This window comes from Pungitius pungitius, chromosome 1, assembly GCF_949316345.1.
Source record: "Pungitius pungitius chromosome 1, fPunPun2.1, whole genome shotgun sequence".
NCBI classification, from domain to species: Eukaryota; Metazoa; Chordata; class Actinopteri; order Perciformes; family Gasterosteidae; genus Pungitius; species Pungitius pungitius.
Genome location: NC_084900.1, coordinates 2,461,310 through 2,478,402, shown reverse-complemented (window position 1 = coordinate 2,478,402; position 17,093 = coordinate 2,461,310). Strand labels below are relative to the sequence as shown.

Sequence of the window (17,093 nt, the reverse complement as noted above, 5' to 3'; positions counted from 1 at the left end):
GCAATTTTATATAAACTTTGCTCATAATACATTTACCCCAAAATAACAAACCGCATTGCTCAACACAAAGGCACACACGCACACTGGCACAGTCGAAAACTGTTTGCTTCCCAAATTAGCAACACCTGTGTGTGGGATTGCTGCAGGTTAAATGGCCTACCTGGGCTGATCCGAGGTCAGCTGAGCCACAAAGCACATACAGCCCCCTAGTGGCACAGAGCAAAATTAAATTAAATAATACCAAATGAATATGGCTCCTACAGCTCCTCAGGTGAAGGTGAGAGCGCCGTGCTGCACAACGAGGACCTGAGTGGAGCAGCGTGAAGCTTTAGGAACCAGGGCTCCTGGATGTGGACGGGTCTCTGTGGGCTGGTGGACGCGTGGTGTTCCAGCTTCATGGAGGTCTCAGTTTAATGCTTCACGAAGCTGATAATGACTCTAAACATCTGTCCTTTTGTCTTCTTCACTGATCACATGATGAAATAAAATACATTTGTATAATTGAGGATGGTTTTGATCACTCTGACTTTTTGAATTGATACGACAAATGAAGAGTCTGATTTGTGTTAAGACAATTTATTATTTCTATAAAAAAAAACATTCCAGAACAAGAATCAGGAGACTACATTGTCTTCAAGCAATCTAATCTACAAAGTGCTTTAAGTTCCTTCATAAGTGATAATAAAGTGCTTTCTAATCCAGGTTAAGGAGGTAGAGATGTGTTTTCCATTCATGTCCTCATTCACTCTCTCACACTGTCAGGATCCGGGTCTCTCTCTCTCTCTTCCCCTCTGCCATTTACATTCACTGACACACTCATTTACCCATTAGTCTCACCTTAGCGCACACACCCACTTCTCACATAGTCTTCCCATCCACCTGCCACTCATTTCAATCAGTGCCCGCCCCGTTTGCTGTTACACCTGTTTCTCGTCATGTCTAATCACCCTGTCTATATCTTGCATGTGTTCCCTTTGTGTCTTGTCGGATTGTTACTGTGAGTCGAGTTCTTGTCCTTTCCAGCAGCCTCAAGACCCCCTCTGTCTTTTACGCACAGCCTAGTCCTGCTCGTCCGGTCTCCAGCGTCGTGCCGCGGGGGCTGCATCTCGTGGGCTCCTGTCGAGCTTCCCTCTCCAAGGAGGAGACTTCCCCGTCCGGAGGATTACTTTGTGTTTTGCCTTTTTCTTAGCTGGTCTCCTAGAGAATACGTTTTTGTTTTATGTTTTGCCATCGAGCTCGGCTCGTTGTTTCAGTTGAATATTAAAACCCTTATTTCTGTGACTTCCCTCTGCGTGTGGATCCTTTCCGCCCGATACGTGCCAGGACGTGACACACACACACTGACGAGCAGCTTCCTGTCCTTCAGTAACTAATATTCACTCCATTCACACTGTGTGGTCACAGCTACAGGAGCGATGCTGGGCTCCCTGAGTCACAAGTGTCTCTGTAGACCACTGATACCTTCATGCTGCTGTTGGTCCACGAGACACATGAGACATCCACAGACCAGATGTGTCTCAGCTGGACTTCAAGTAGAAAACATCAGACTGTTTCTGTGCAAAAACTTAAAGGATCAATATCTTCAATTGTGGTTCTGATGTGTCGTGTTTTGTGTTGATCACTAGTCTGTTTTGCAAAGCAGAGATAAAATAAATAAAAACCCAGTAGAGATGCTGCTAGTCCCAGTGCACAGTAGAGACGGATCCTTCCTCTCAGACTGGTGTCACTGGTTGTCTCAGGTTCAGGTCGATCCTTCACTGCTGCAAAGAGACCCAACAAATCTGTGTATTAATGTAAAGAAAGAGGTTTATTTATCTGAATAAAGCTGCTGAATTAAACGTGTTAGTAAGTTTAACTTCATGAACCTACCAGTGACATTGAGGTGACATTCCTTATAGTTCTTCCCATAACTTGTGAGCACTTCACACCAGTACAGCCCAGAGTCATTAGTCTGGAGTCTGGAGATGTGAAGTCTGAGTCGTCCTTCTCTGAGGACGTCTTTGTCCCACTGGACTCGTCCTGAAAAGCGTTTATCCTGAAACTCTGGGACCTCCACACCTTCATATAGATGGAACATGAGTGAATGTTTCTCATCAGCTAACATCTCACAGGAGACATAGAGGGAGTTGGTGGAGTGGTTTGTGCTGGTGGGGAACATCCATTCCAGTGAGATGTTGTGGTTCTCCTCTGCATGATACCAGCTCTGTGTCACATTCACTACAAATGACCCTGCTGAGGAGACAGAGAAGGAGAGGAGGAGGTGACAAAGTGACAGCTTTAACATGGAGCCTTTAGACTCCATCTCCAGATGTTTCTGAGGAGTGTGTGCTGATGCTTCACAGCTGCTTTACAAACACTAAAGTGAACTGACCACAGACACAGGAGGTCAGGATGAAGATCACCAGGATGCTGCAGATCATCTCCTCCCTGTGAGAGGAGACAGAGGAGAAGAGGCTCCAACGTCACATCACAGTAAAAAAAATACTTGTATTATTTCAAAAACTACTTTTAACATCAGAATCAAACCATGTTTAACTTAAATTATAATCACATTAATAACGACCTTTATTACTTAATTATTGCACAAAGATGTTCGTCAGTCAGTGAAAACACTGCTCAGCGTAGTTGGTGAAGTGACGTCATCGAGTAGGTTAAAGTACATGTAGTGATGTTTAGTGTAGAATTATAGTTTGTGTGATGTTAGATATTACATTTGTATGTTAGATGAAGTGAATGCATTTTACTCAATAACAATTTATAGTCATGTAAATCATATAAATACTGTACACACTAATTGTCGTCCTTTAAATTTAACCCAATTTTCTCCCCAAAAGGGTTTTTTGGGACATTCAGCTAGTGAATGACCATGTAGAACTAAGTTAAACACAGAGGTTAAAATGTGCTGTATAATATACATGTTATGTTTACATGATAAAGCTTTAAGCCAAAGGTGTGATCACTGGATGATTTAATGAAAGCGTCTGAAACTGCGTAATGTTTTCTTGGTCAGAACTTAGATTTCAGAGAGGTCCAATGCGCATGCCTCTCGTGTTAACAGAACCCAGATGTTGTAGCTTATTTTTAGAAATACCTGAATTAACAACCACGCTGACCCGCTCGGTTCGGACCCTCCTGGCTCCATCTGATGGTCGAATCTGAAATCCTCTCCGACCGATCCCTGTTTACTTAATACTGCAGTACGGAGTCATGTGATGCCTTGGAGGACAAAGGAGTTCAAGAGGGAGGAGCTGGGCATAAATGTGCAGCCAATCACATACGCCTGCAGCAAAAGGCCCCTCCCCCCCCCCCCCCCCCCCCAGGGAGATTGAAAGAGGTGAGCTGGAGAAAGATCTGATCAGAATCCTCCTGTGAACCAATATTGATGATCGAATGAGACTTGGACCTGGGAGACTTCTCTATTTCGCGAAATAATATGAACTATTCATACTTTGTTTCACTTTGTAACTATTGATTATCACTTCTTTCAGTTATTAAACTTTCCATAATTTTTAAAATCCAGCCAGTAGGGCATCAACATCAGGACATTCATTCATTCATTCATTCATTCCTTACCTCTCATGTCCTCAGTAGGCGGTTCTTCTTCTTCTTCTTCTTCTCTGTCTGGATTCTTCAAAGTTTAAGGTACGTAGTGAGAACATAACGTGATAGAGACTGTGAGGCTGTAAGAACCACTCTTCTTATATAGTCGTCAGCGCTTGTTCACAGCCAAAGACGCGCCTTGTTCAGGTAAAACCACTCCTCTCTTGTTGTTGCACCACTTTTAAAACAGCAAGAGAAACTGAAAGGAATTCACATGGTTCAGGTCACTCATGATTAGAATTCAGTGTGGATACATTTAAACAATATTATAATTGTTTATTCAGATTTTTCACAAATCAAAAGTGAAGCTGCGTTTCCTTGAAGTAAAATATGACGCAACTGTTTTCAATCTTTTCGAAATGAAGTCCTAAAAACCCCAAAGACTTTAAATATGTGGAGAATTTATTAAGGAAAACAAATTCAATTTTAGGATGTTCTGATGAATGAATGAGTGAACATTGTATTGTTTGTTACTTTTATTTAATGACGTCATACTTCTGCTCCACTTCATCTTAATATTGTTCTCTTTACTTCACCTCAAATGTAGGAATTAAGTTGGAAACTCATCAGAACAGCAGTAACAGCTACAAAGAATGTATAAAAGTAATGAATATAAAACTGATAAAACATAAAACACAGGGACCTTAAACATGAACAACAGGAACTATGATCAGGTTTCATAAGCGTTGAGATGTGATCCACTACTGGTAACAGGAGGAGTCAAACTGGCTTTTCTTCTTTTCTAAATCCAACATGTCACGCAGTTATATTTAAGAAGGCAAGTTATGAACAGTCCTCCTGTGGGACAAAATGCCCTCAGACTCCTGTGATGAAACCACAACACCTTCTTTGGTTCCTGCTCCGTGTCTACAGGCGTTATGAAGGTCGTTGTGGTTACAAAGACTTGGTGATGCTGACGCTTTTGAAGAATTACCATTAAAAATCCTTAAATTCAAATAGAATAGTTTGTAAAAGTTACAGCCTTTTTGTAAATATTTGTTTGTCTCACATCAAAGAAGTACCTTTCTTCATGAAAATGCAGGTCAAGATATCGTAGTACAGGAAGTATCCAGAGAGAAAACTACATAATGCTGTTAAGAAGAGAACTGGAAGACAAAGGTGGATATTTGATCGTCAGGTTTTAACAAATGAACATGACATCAAATAGTTTCTTTTGATCTGGAATAAATGCTCTGACTTTGTGCCAAAAACGTCACGATAAAAGCTTTGTCCTTTCAGACACATTTTCTGACAGGTACTAAATTCCTGAGCTACCTGACAGCTTCTGTCTGTGTGTGTCACCAATAATGCTGTGAGGTCAGAGTGGTTTAATGAAGACACTCAGCTAGAAACATTCCAACCTGTGATTAACTCAACGGTAATTTCCATGGTGCATGAAACAGGCCTTATTATTTATCACTGATCTTTATCACTACTCTTATAACTCTTATCTTTACACTCTGTTGGAAAAAAACACAACAGCCGCACAAGCTTCTGTACCGACTTCATTTTCCATTTAATACAGTCTGGAGATGTAAAGTCTGAGTCGTTCTTCTCTGAGGACGTCTTTGTCCCACTAGACTGTCCCTCAAACCCCCAGGGTCCCAGAAGGCCATTCCTCCCCTGGATCCTACGTCCCAGGTAGAACTCCTCTGACTCGTTCTGTGCAAACACTCAAAGGAATAAAATAAAGGAACAAGTAGAACAGAGTAGAGGCAGATCCAAAGAAAGCTGATTGATTCCAAACTAAAGCTTAATATTGTTATGAAGGAAATGAAACACTGTTCTTTCTAATCTGCATGTTACCATAAATGTACTTTTTAAAGTCTGGGGAGAGGGATGTGTGGCATCACGAGGGGTCCAGTAGTGGGGGGCCGCTGCATCACAGAATGCCCCCCCCTCCTGTCCTCACTACATGTCCCAGAAGGCTTCAGCACGCACCCAGCTGTAGGGGCTCAATAAGACACCTGATTGAGGAAGAGCTGGGGAGCCTGAAGAAGGACACGTTGGACACAAGAGAGGAAGAGGAAGCAGACTGGGAACAGGCCCCTGTGTGAAGGAAGAAGGAAAGGGGGAAAGAAAGAGAAGAGCTGGTAACATGGACCCGCTGGATGGAGCTGGCTCAAGAATTCTGATTTAAGGAACCGTTTTCCTCCTCTGGGACATTTACATTAGTGATGGACTTTTATTGTTAATGAATTGACTGTTTTTGTGGAAGAAATAAACAACACACACACACTAAGTAGCAGGTAGTGTCAGTTTAATGCTTCACGAAGCTGATAATGACTCTAAACATCTTTCCTTTTGTCTTCTTTAGTGATCAAATGATGAAATAAAATACATTTGTATTATTGAGGATGGTTTTGATCACTTTGTGACTTTTTGAATTAATACGACAAATTAAGAAGCTGATTAAAAAGGTAATGGTTTATTTAAAAAAAGTAGGATAATATAAGTAATGTAACAGTATATGTTTTGTACAAATATGATATAGTATGTATAAGAGTAATAAAAGATGAAAAATTTGAATTTGATTAATCGCATCAGTATTCTGATTGACAGCGATTAATCGCATAATGTGCAAAATGCAATATTGAGGCAAGGTGCGGCTACATTGTTAGACAGTGAAATGATTTACGACCACGACGTCCCGAGTGACGTCTCCTTCTTCTGTGGAGCAACGACCAGACGTAAAGTCACCAGAACAATGTGAACAAGTCAGCAAGTAAACATACAGAATCTAAATCTTCTTTAGAAACAAGAACCAGAAGGAACATTCGTCTTGGATCAGGAGCAGAATGACGCTTAATGTAGCATCTGTTCAGTAGTAAGAGCCTCTGTTAGAGGAGCTGAAGAGGTCCAGGACAAAAAGACTGGATTTCCTTTGAATCTCAGGCAAAGAAAAAAAAAGCGAATATGGACACTGTGAGGTCACAGCTACAGGAGCGATGCTGGTCAAGTGTCTTGCTCAAGGACACATCAACACGCGGGTCAGCAGGCTCTGGGATGGAACCGTGGATCCTCTGACTGGACTCTCCACCCACAGTCGTCCTGACGCTTGATGCCACCATTGACTTCCATTCATACTGTGATGTCAGAAGTCCTACCAGAAGGTCAATCATTTTGGTCCCAATGTTTCAAGATTAATATCTTGAATTGTGGTTCTGATGTGTCGTGTTTTGTGTTGATCACTAGTCTGTTTTGCAATGCAGAGATAAAATAAATGAAAACCCAGTAGAGCTGCTTCTAGTCCCAGTATTCCCAGTGAACAGTAGAGACCGATCCTTCCTCTCAGACTGGTGTCACTGGTTGTCTCAGGTTCAGGTCGATCCTTCACTGCTGCAAAGAGACCCAACAAATGTGTTTATTAATGTAAAGAAAGAGGTTTATTTATCTGAATAAAGCTGCTGAATTAAACATGTTAGTAAGTTTAACTTCATGAACCTACCAGTGACATTGAGGTGACATTCCTTATAGTTCTTCCCATAACTTGTGTCCACTTGACACCAGTACAGCCCAGAGTCATTAGTCTGGAGTCTGGAGATGTGAAGTCTGAGTCGTCCTTCTCTGAGGACGTCTTTGTCCCACTGGACTCGTCCTGAAAAGCGTTTATCCTGAAACTCTGGGACCTCCACACCTTTATGTAGCACAAACAGGACTAAGGGTATCTCATCAGGTAACATCTCACAGGAGACATAAAGGGAGTTGGTGGAGTGGTCCGTGCTGGTGGGGAACATCCATTCCAGTGAGATGTTGTGGTTCTCCTCTGCATGATACCAGCTCTGTGTCACATTCACTACAAATGACCCTGCTGAGGAGACAGAGAAGGAGAGGAGGAGGTGACAAAGTGACAGCTTTAACATGGAGCCTTTAGACTCCATCTCCAGATGTTTCTGAGGAGTGTGTGCTGATGCTTCACAGCTGCTTCACAAACACTAAAGTGAACTGACCACAGACACAGGAGGTCAGGATGAAGATCACCAGGATGCTGCAGATCATCTCCTCCCTGTGAGAGGAGACAGAGGAGAAGAGGCTCCAACATCACACCATCATCACATCAACGATCTACAGTGTGTCTTCACATCCTGATGCTCTTTGTGTTCATCATCATGTTTGTTACAGACACACAACGCTTTGATGCTGATGACAACCTCCCTTAATGCAATAAAATACAATTCATTCAATGCTAAATTACAGAAATGGATCATAAAGGGCTTAAGATGTTTGAGAGCCAACATTTAGAACAAACACCTCACAGGGACACACAACCTCATCAGGCTGATGAAAATTATATTGAAGCTTCATTTACTGATGGATCAGGAGATATTCTGAATCAAACAGCAGATCTCATCTTTCTACTGTTTAATTCTATTTAAAAAACAAAATAAACCACGCCAATTGTAAATACATTGTGTAATCCATGACTCCTCACATAATATATCTTAAAATAATCATAAGAAGGTGAAGTAATTCTCTCCTTACCTTGGACGTCTTGAGTCATGTGACAAGTAAAGTCCTTAGTCAGTGAAGTTCATTATAACTTATTTACAAAGTCAAGAATAAAATATCGATCAGGGACCACGAGTTTGTTCTTTCTGGTTCGTTCACACGTGTGAAGGACCTGAAGTGTGTCTTCTATCTGAGGAGAGTACTCACTCACAGTGAAATACTACACCTCCTACTAAACAAGCTCTAACAATGATGAAGTTTCATGCCTGACAAACCGGTTCACCAGCACAGAGTTTAACTTATTTCCCAGGGCGCGTGACTCATGGTGACTCATGTGGTGGATTAAAGGAGTCCACAGGAGGACTCTAGAAGACGCCTCACCTCCTCTCAATGTCCCTCATGTTCATCATCTGGACTGATTCCACAAAAGGGAAAACTGTCTGTTTCAGGTCGTATTTTGATCATTGTTGTGATACAATACAAAATGCTTTCTAATGACGGTATATTAAAAATGTCTATTTAAAATAAACACTGTTCTTGTGTTCAAATTCACTTATAATTCAGAGCTAATTGGAAGTGGTTTAACATTTCTGAGCTTACTAATGTTTTTATCAAGTAAATATCATATATTTTAACATGGCATATATGCACTGATAGGTCCATGTAAACAGGTAACATTACATTACGGCTCAATTCAGTACATCCCATCTACTCACTTTCAACCATTCAAAACGCTTGATTTCATCTACCCGTATTATAGAATAATAAACAATAGAGTATATGAAACATAACTAGTAGTTAAGCAGCCAGTTGAATTTATATATTTGTGAATGTGACTTTGAAAGAGTCTGTGCCTCCAAGCCAAGAACCTCACGTCACTGGTGTGTAACATATACACACACATATATATATATATATATATATATATATATATATACACACATATATACACATGATATATATATACACACCCATTTACACACATGTAATCTGACACTATATTTATACATTTATGTCCCTATTTGGGATTAAACAAACACACATATTGTATTGTCATCATATAAAAGGCACTAATGCTCCACAAAGCTGATGATGATTCAGAACATCTTTCTTTTTGTCTTCTTCAGGCTGATTTGGGTTTTTGAGACACTTTTTATTTCATGAATAAATAACCAACATTACTCGAGTGGTTAAAAACATAATGCTGGTTTTAATTGTTATTAATGTTCATCTTTTATTGCACGTACACTGTATGCAAAAATAATAAAATGTGTTTGTTTAGCACTTTTCATAAAACTCGAAGACAAGTCAAACTCTGTAAACTAAACATAAAACACATACTTTTGTACACGATAAAAAATGAAAGTGATCATTTATATTTTCTTTTATTTTCAGTTCATTTGACTTGTACATAGTACATGTCATCTTTAACATAAATTCAAAGTTCATAGCTGATTTAATATCGACACCAACGTAGCAAAAATACAGAGTAGAGAAAACGTTTGTCTCCAGTGAAGCTAAATCCAGGTCAACACCTGAACCTCACAGTTTAAGTTTTATTCTTGAACATAAAATACAACAATGTTTTTAAAATAAAAATAAGTGCAACAAAAGTATTTTCGGGTTGAATATAGTTTAGACTTTTTTTTCATTCTTCACTCCGTTTGACGCTGACGTACGTAGGGGGCGGGGCATCAACGGAGAGGGGCGTGTAGTCATGAGTGACAGCGTCCTCAGCGCGTTGCCTTCAGGAGACGTAGAAACGCGAGACTTGAGGATAAAACCCTTTCTTTTCACTTTAAGAGTAGCTGCAGCTCTCTGGGACTTTGCTCCTCAAACGTGGAGCAGATGAACTGAACGCTGCTTCTGTTTAGTTGTGACTCTGTGAACAAGAAGGAGAACAACTAAACAATCAGGGACAAAGAAGTCAGTCTGAACCAAACACAACTTTCTCCGCTTATTGAACTTGGGACAAAAGTGATAACAGAGACGTGCTCAGAGGTGTCAAAAGTATTTATACCAGGGTTTAAAAACACTTTAGTAGAAGTATCAACTTTTTACTTAAGTAAAAGTATAAAAGTACTGATTTCAAAACTATTTAAAGTATAAAAGTAAAAATAACGGAAGGGAAACAAATGTCCATTAAGGACAAACAGTCCGTTATAATACGATGGGAAGGTGCCTTCAGATCACGTGACCTAAGACACATCACTTTATTTAAGACGCTGCGCTACTTGCAGCTCGCTGTTGATTCTCAATAAAGTAAAAAAAACACGTTACATGGACTTTGCATGAGGAGGAGGAGGCGGGTTCATGTGACTAAAAACCAACTGAGATCAACTTGTACCGCGACCACCGACCAGCGGATACGGTGGCCCTGAAGTGCAAAGCAACATTACAAAGAATGAAACACTTTTACAAAGCTCGAGACAAATTAACATTTTGGAAAACAAATTAACATTTTAGAAAACACATTTACGTTTTATAAAACAAATTAACATTTTATAAAACAAATTAACATTCTTCTTAACCAACTCTCCTCCTATCTCCACCGTAACAACCTCCTTGACCCCCATCAGTCAGGCTTCAAGGCGGTCCAGTCCACAGAGACTGCTCTCCTCGCTGTCTCGGAGCAACTCCACGCTGCTAGAGTCGCCTCTCTCTCCTCCGTTCTCAACCTTCTGGACTTTTCTGCAGCATTCGACACAGTAAACCACCAGATCCTTATCTCCAGCCTTCAGGAACTTGGTGTCACAGGTTCTGCACTCTCTCTTCTCTCATCCTACCTTGACGGCCGCACCTATCGGGTAACTTGGAGAGGATCGGTGTCGGAACCTTGTCCTCTTACTACTGGAGTTCCTCAGGGCTCCGTCCTGGGTCCCCTCCTCTTCTCAATCTACACCAACTATTTTGGGTCCATCATTCGCTCGCATGGTTTTTCCTATCACAGCTATGCCGACGACACCCAACTAATTGTCTCCTTCCCCGACTCGGACACTCAGGTGGCGGCGCGGATCTCTGCATGTCTGACTGACATCTCCCAGTGGATGTCCGCTCATCACCTGAAGATCAACCCCGACAAGACCAAACTACTTTTCTTCCCCAGAAAAAACTCTCCCACTCAGGACCTGACTGTTAACTTCGGCGACTCCGTGTTAACGCCCACTCAGAATGCCAGGAACCTTGGCGTGACACTTGACTCCCTGACTCCCAACATCACAGCGACAACACGATCCTGTAGATACACGCTCTACAACATCAGGAGAATACGACCTCTTCTCACTCAGAAGGCGGCACAGGTACTGATTCAGGCTCCTGTTATCTCGCGCCTTGACTACTGTAACTCTCTGCTGGCAGGTCTCCCTGCTGCCGCCATTCGACCACTGCAGCTCATCCAGAATGCAGCAGCTCGACTGGTCTTCAACCTCTCGAAATACTCCCACACCACACCACTTCTCCGTTCTCTTCACTGGTTACCAGTGGCTGCCCGCATCCAGTTCAAAACATTGGTACTGACGTACCATGCTGTGAATGATTTGGGACCAGTCTACATCCGGGACATGGTGAAACCCTACATCCCAACCCGCACACTCTGATCTGCATCTACCAAGCTGCTTAATCATCCCTCACTGAGAGAAAAGCACTCGGCGAGATCGCGACTCTTTGCTGTCCTGGCTCCCAGATGGTGGAATGAGCTCTCCGATGACATCAGGACTGCAGAGAGCCTCTACATCTTCCGTCGAAAACTCAAGACACACCTTTTTAGACTCTGCCTTCACTAAAACACTAGCAAACCGTAGCACTAACAAATCGTAGCACTTAAATTGTACTTATAATAGCACTTTTCTATAACATGTTTTGAAACTGCTTATTTGATGATAATTGTACTTTCTTGTTACTTGTTCTTCTGAGTTTGTATTTCTACAGTGGAAATGCACTTATTGTAAGTCGCTTTGGATAAAAGCATCAGTTAAATGACATGTAATGTAATGTAAAGTTCTTAACAATTGTGTAGCTGCTTGTGGGTCTGCTTTGATAAAGGACGTTAGTGGATGTGGTTTCATTAAGGAGGGACAACTTTATTCGTATGACAAACAAAAAAATTGTCATTTATAGTGAGACTTGAATAAAAACATCAATGAATAAAATGAAATAAGACTAATCTAAAAACAGCTTGAAATTAAGCGGATGAAAATCTGATGCATTCTTATTGGAAATGTGTCAATCCTCTTTAACTTTTTTTCTATTAAACAAATACAAGTTTACTTTTTAGTGAAAGGGAAACAAATGCTTAAAAAACATTACATGTTAAATTCCGTTGACAGAATGCTTATAAACAATTTAAAAAACTTTAGAGTAATCAAAGAGAAAAAAACAAACCCTGAACCCAGAACGGTGTCCTGACCCGGACAAAGGCAACCTGACGCTGTTTCTGTTTTTTTAGTGGATCGCCTTAAAAATGTTAGTAATGTTAAAGTAAAGAACTGCCATGTAGCCGCTAAATGTTGTGTTTCACATGTCAGTAGCCAAGTGGAAATAGTCCCTGTACGTGTGGCTGTTGCTAAGCGACAGACAAACAGCAACATCACGTTTGTTAGCAGCAGGAGACGATCCACTAGGACAGGCCTGGCCAACCCGCGGCTCCCGAGCCGCATGCGGCTCTTTGCCTGGTTTCATGCGGCTCTAACGTTCATATCGAAGTTTGGGTTTGTGTTTTTTTAATGTGCGTGTTCGCTTTGCTTGAGTTCAATATGGTACTTTTGCCAAACGCGCATGCGCGTTAGATGAAAATACCGCAAAGTTTCCCAGTAGGGACAAGATCTTTTAAGTAAACAGGGTAAGTTTAAAATGCTGCCTGACCTGGTGCAAAGTGTGTTTGCGTTTGTCAACAAACTAATGCTGTTCAAGGCGCATATTAAAAAGGGAGATTTAACGCATTTCCCCACTCTGCTAAAAGCCAGCAGGCAAGTCACCAGCGTCGCCCTGAATAAGAAAAGAGCTAGATATGCAACACTGGTTGAAAACCTGCACGAAAGCTTCGTGACCCGGTTCCGTGATCTACAACTGAAAAGGCCACAGATTGCATTCCTCGTTGACCCATTTAATGTGGAGACGCACTGTTTGAAAGCCCCGCTAGTCACAGATGAGGCTGCGGCTGAGTTGGAGATTATCAATCTTTGTGAGGAGGACCAACTGAAACCTGCTTTAAAGGAAGGGGCCATTGAGTTCTGGAAAAGTGTGCCAATGGAAAATTACCCCAATGTCAAACGGGCTGCGCTTAAGATACTGTCAATATTTGGGTCAACATACGTCTGCAAGTCTGTGTTTTCTACCCTGAAACACGTGAAATCAAAGCATCGATCTGTTCTGACTGACACCCATCTGAAAGAATTGCTTCGAGTGGCAACAACTGAATACAAGCCAGATTTGAAGAGGATTGTTCAAGGCAAGGAATGCCAGAAGTCCCACTAAGCAAAATACATAGTAAGAGAAAAAAGATATTTTAATTATTATATTTTTGTTTGTGGACTTGGTTGAACTGAGAGTTTGTGTGTGTGAGACAGTGCACACAATGTTCATTGTTGAAAAAAAACTTGCCCGTGGTCTGTAGAAGTCAAATTCTGTCATTATCATGTTGGTGTGTGACATTTACAATAAATCTGGCTAAGCAGAGGTCTGTGTGTGTGTGAGGAAGTGATGAGGTGATGTTCATGTGTGCCCATGTGTATGATGTGGCTCTTTGCGGTAACACAGTAAAAAATGTGGCTCTTAGGCTCTGACTGGTTGGCCACCCTTGCACTAGGAGATGGACATTAGTTTGTGCCCCATCTGAAGACATCCCAGGTCTCCCAGCTAGAAATCGCACCATCTCCTTCATTCACATCGCTCATAAAGTCCACCTGAAGTGTCTCTTTGGTTAAAAGCTGCCTTACAACGATTGTATATTTTTTGGGCAATCACCAGCAGGCCAAACGATACAACTGGGTCACACAAACCTTCAGGTTATTTAGTATGCGCAGTGATATGCAACGATCAGGTCAATGTAAACAGGTACATTACATTATGGCTCAATACAGTTCACCCTGTGACTCTCAACCAATCAGAATGCTGGATTTCATCCCGTATTATAATAAAGCAATGAGGTACAAGAGGCTGTACTTGATCATCATGTAACAGTTCGGGGCTGTTGTTAGGCAACATGCAAACTGTTACATTATTGAGGATAAAGGAGTGCCTCTCGTACCTTATTGCTTTTATAACATGATTACCAGCAAAATTATAAATAGTAAATAGCTGCCTTTCAGCACAAAATAGTTGCGTATCACATTTCAGTAAAAAGTCCCTGTACGTGTACACAAACAGCATGAACACACACCACGAGGAGTCGTATGAATCTCAGTCAGTAATTCATTAAGATTTAGAGCAAATGTAACGTGTTCTGTGACGCATAGAATATTTTAAGGGGCGTTAACGTCGAAGAGAGATTAAAAAACCCTGTCGTAAAACGGCAGTGACCCAGACGGACAATCTGCCCCTGGACCCCACGTCCCAGGTGGACATCAGTCAGAACTCCTCTGACTCTTTTTTTGCGATGCAGAAACAAAATGAACAAACAGTAGAGCGGATGCTAGTCCCAGTATTCCCAGTACACAGTAGATACCGATCTTTCCACGAGGATCTCCTCTCAGACTGGTGTCACTGGTTGTCTCAGGTTCAGGTCGATCCTTCACTGCTGCAAAGAGACCCAAATCTGTTTATTAATGTAAAGAAAGAGGTTTATTTATCTGAATAAAGCTGCTGAATTAAACGTGTTAGTAAGTTTAACTTCATGAACCTACCAGTGACATTGAGGTGACATTCCTTAAAGTTCATCCCATAACTAGTAAAGACATCACATGAGTACAGCCCCGAGTCATTAGTCTGGAGTCTGGAGATGTGAAGTCTGAGTCGTCCTTCTCTGAGGACGTCTTTGTCCCACTGGACTCGTCCTGCAAAGCGTTTATCCTGAAACTCTGAGAGCTCCACACCTTTATATAGACTCAACAGGACTGAGGGTCTTTTAGGAGTTAACATTGCACAGAATATATGAAGAGAGTTGGTGGAGTGGTTTGTGCTGGTGGGGAACATCCATTCCAGTGAGATGTTGTGCTTCTCCTCTGCATGATACCAGCTCTGTGTCACATTCACTACAAATGACCCTGCTGAGGAGACAGAGAAGGAGAGGAGGAGGTGACAAAGTGACAGCTTTAACATGGAGCCTTTAGACTCCATCTCCAGATGTTTCTGAGGAGTGTGTGCTGATGCTTCACAGCTGCTTTACAAACACTAAAGTGAACTGACCACAGACACAGGGGGTCAGGATGAAGATCACCAGGATGCTGCAGATCATCTCCTCCCTGTGAGAGGAGACAGAGGAGAAGAGGCTCCAACATCACATCATCATCACATCACAGAAGAAAAAAAACTTGTATTATCTTAAAATCACTACTTTTAACATCTCTAACATCAGAATTAAACCATCTTTATCTTAAATTTTAATCACATTATAACCTTTATTACTAATTATTGCACAAAGATGTTTGTCAGTCAGTGAAAACACTGCTCAGCGTAGTTGGTGAAGTGACGTCATCAAGTGTCTAGTAACGTCTTGGTTTTAATTGGTCCATGTTTGACACGTAACGTAGATGACGTTTTCACATGAAAAGGCACAGCAGAGTTGTGCTTTGAGTCAAACACGCTAAAGATCCAGAATGAATGGACACTAAAAGCTGCTTATTCTGCCATCTCTTTGGATTTGATTGTGTGGAACTGCTACGTTTGTAAAAACAAACTTAGTGAATAAATCACAAGAATAAAGAGTAAAAATACAAATACAAGTTTATTAAATTTGTTAGGTATTTAAGAAGTGCACACCTAGCAGTGGAAGGTATTTTACATGTAGTAATGTTTAGTGTATAATTATAGTTTGTGTGATGTTAGATAGTAGATATTACATTTGTATGTTAGATAAAGTGAATGCATTATAATCAATAACAATTTATAGTCATGTAAATCATATAAATACTGTACACATTAACATCCTGTCATGATGTGATGTTAAAACCTTCCGTCCTTTATGGATTTCTCCCAACTTTCTCCCAAAAAAGGGTTCTTTAGGAGTTTTTTCTTCTGTCAGGTATTAGGCGAGCAAAGCAAAACATTCTGATTTTGGACCATATAGAACTGAGTTAAACACAGTGGTTAAAATGTGCTGTATAATATACATGTTATGTTTACATGATAAAGCTTTAAGCCAAAGTTGTGATCACTGGATGTACTGCAGTATTAAGTAAACAGGGATCGGTCAGTGAGGATTTCAGATTTGACCATCAGATGGAGCCAGGAGGGAGTCATGTGATGCCTTGGTGGAGAAAGGAATTCATGAGGCAGGAGCACACACGCCTGCAGCACAAGTGACAAGAGCATTTTTAAACTCGAGCCAGTTGACTTTTTTACTTTTCTGCCCAGCAGGGCCGAAGGTAACAGTAGTGATCCTTGATCAGAAGCTTAGGAACCCAACAAATACAATTACCAGTATTTAATGAAAAGCTTTTAATTAGAGATTAGAGAGTAACCGTACTCGGACGGGGCGGGGCCTAACCCGGAAGTACGAAGGGTTTACCCCGTAAATTGTCGGGTTAAGCCTTTCTGCGGTTAAAACAGCATTCCTTCTTAATTCTTATCACTGCTGATCATGAGAGAGAGAGAGAGGAAGTGTGTGTGTGGCTTAATTTGTAATATCAATATTTAGTTATTCAACACAACTAGTCAACGTCAGACACTGAGTGCGTGAAGAGAGCCAGCAGACGGTAAAAAAAACTGATGAGAGAGAGAGAGAGACAGAGAGAGAGAGAGAGAGAGAGACAGAGACAGAGAGAGAGAGGTCAGTGCGTGAAGTAAAAAAAAAAAACTGGTTAGAGACGACTGAAAAAAAAAACTCCGACAGGCAGAGACGCAACGCGAGTCGCATTCTTAAGCACCACGTCTCAACAAGCCCCACGTTT

The 17,093-nt window shown here is 41.2% G+C and overlaps 2 long non-coding RNA genes across 3 annotated transcripts; both read right to left on the bottom strand.

Annotated features, from left to right (window-relative positions):
• Positions 1-566: 566 nt before the first annotated feature.
• Positions 567-3,672, bottom strand: LOC119223020 (uncharacterized). Its single transcript, XR_009948550.1, has 4 exons — positions 3,574-3,672; positions 2,372-2,427; positions 1,870-2,232; positions 567-1,760 (listed from the first exon to the last, which is right to left on the bottom strand). It is a non-coding gene; the product is annotated as an uncharacterized LOC119223020 (long non-coding RNA).
• A 2,171-nt stretch (positions 3,673-5,843) lies between these two features.
• Positions 5,844-8,189, bottom strand: LOC134102937 (uncharacterized). Of its 2 annotated transcripts, XR_009948544.1 has the most exons (4): positions 8,083-8,189; positions 7,551-7,606; positions 7,049-7,411; positions 5,844-6,939 (listed from the first exon to the last, which is right to left on the bottom strand). It is a non-coding gene; the product is annotated as an uncharacterized LOC134102937 (long non-coding RNA). The 2 variants fall into 2 exon arrangements; XR_009948543.1 differs by lacking the exons at positions 7,551-7,606; positions 8,083-8,189 and having other exon boundaries at positions 7,049-7,544.
• Positions 8,190-17,093: the final 8,904 nt, after the last annotated feature.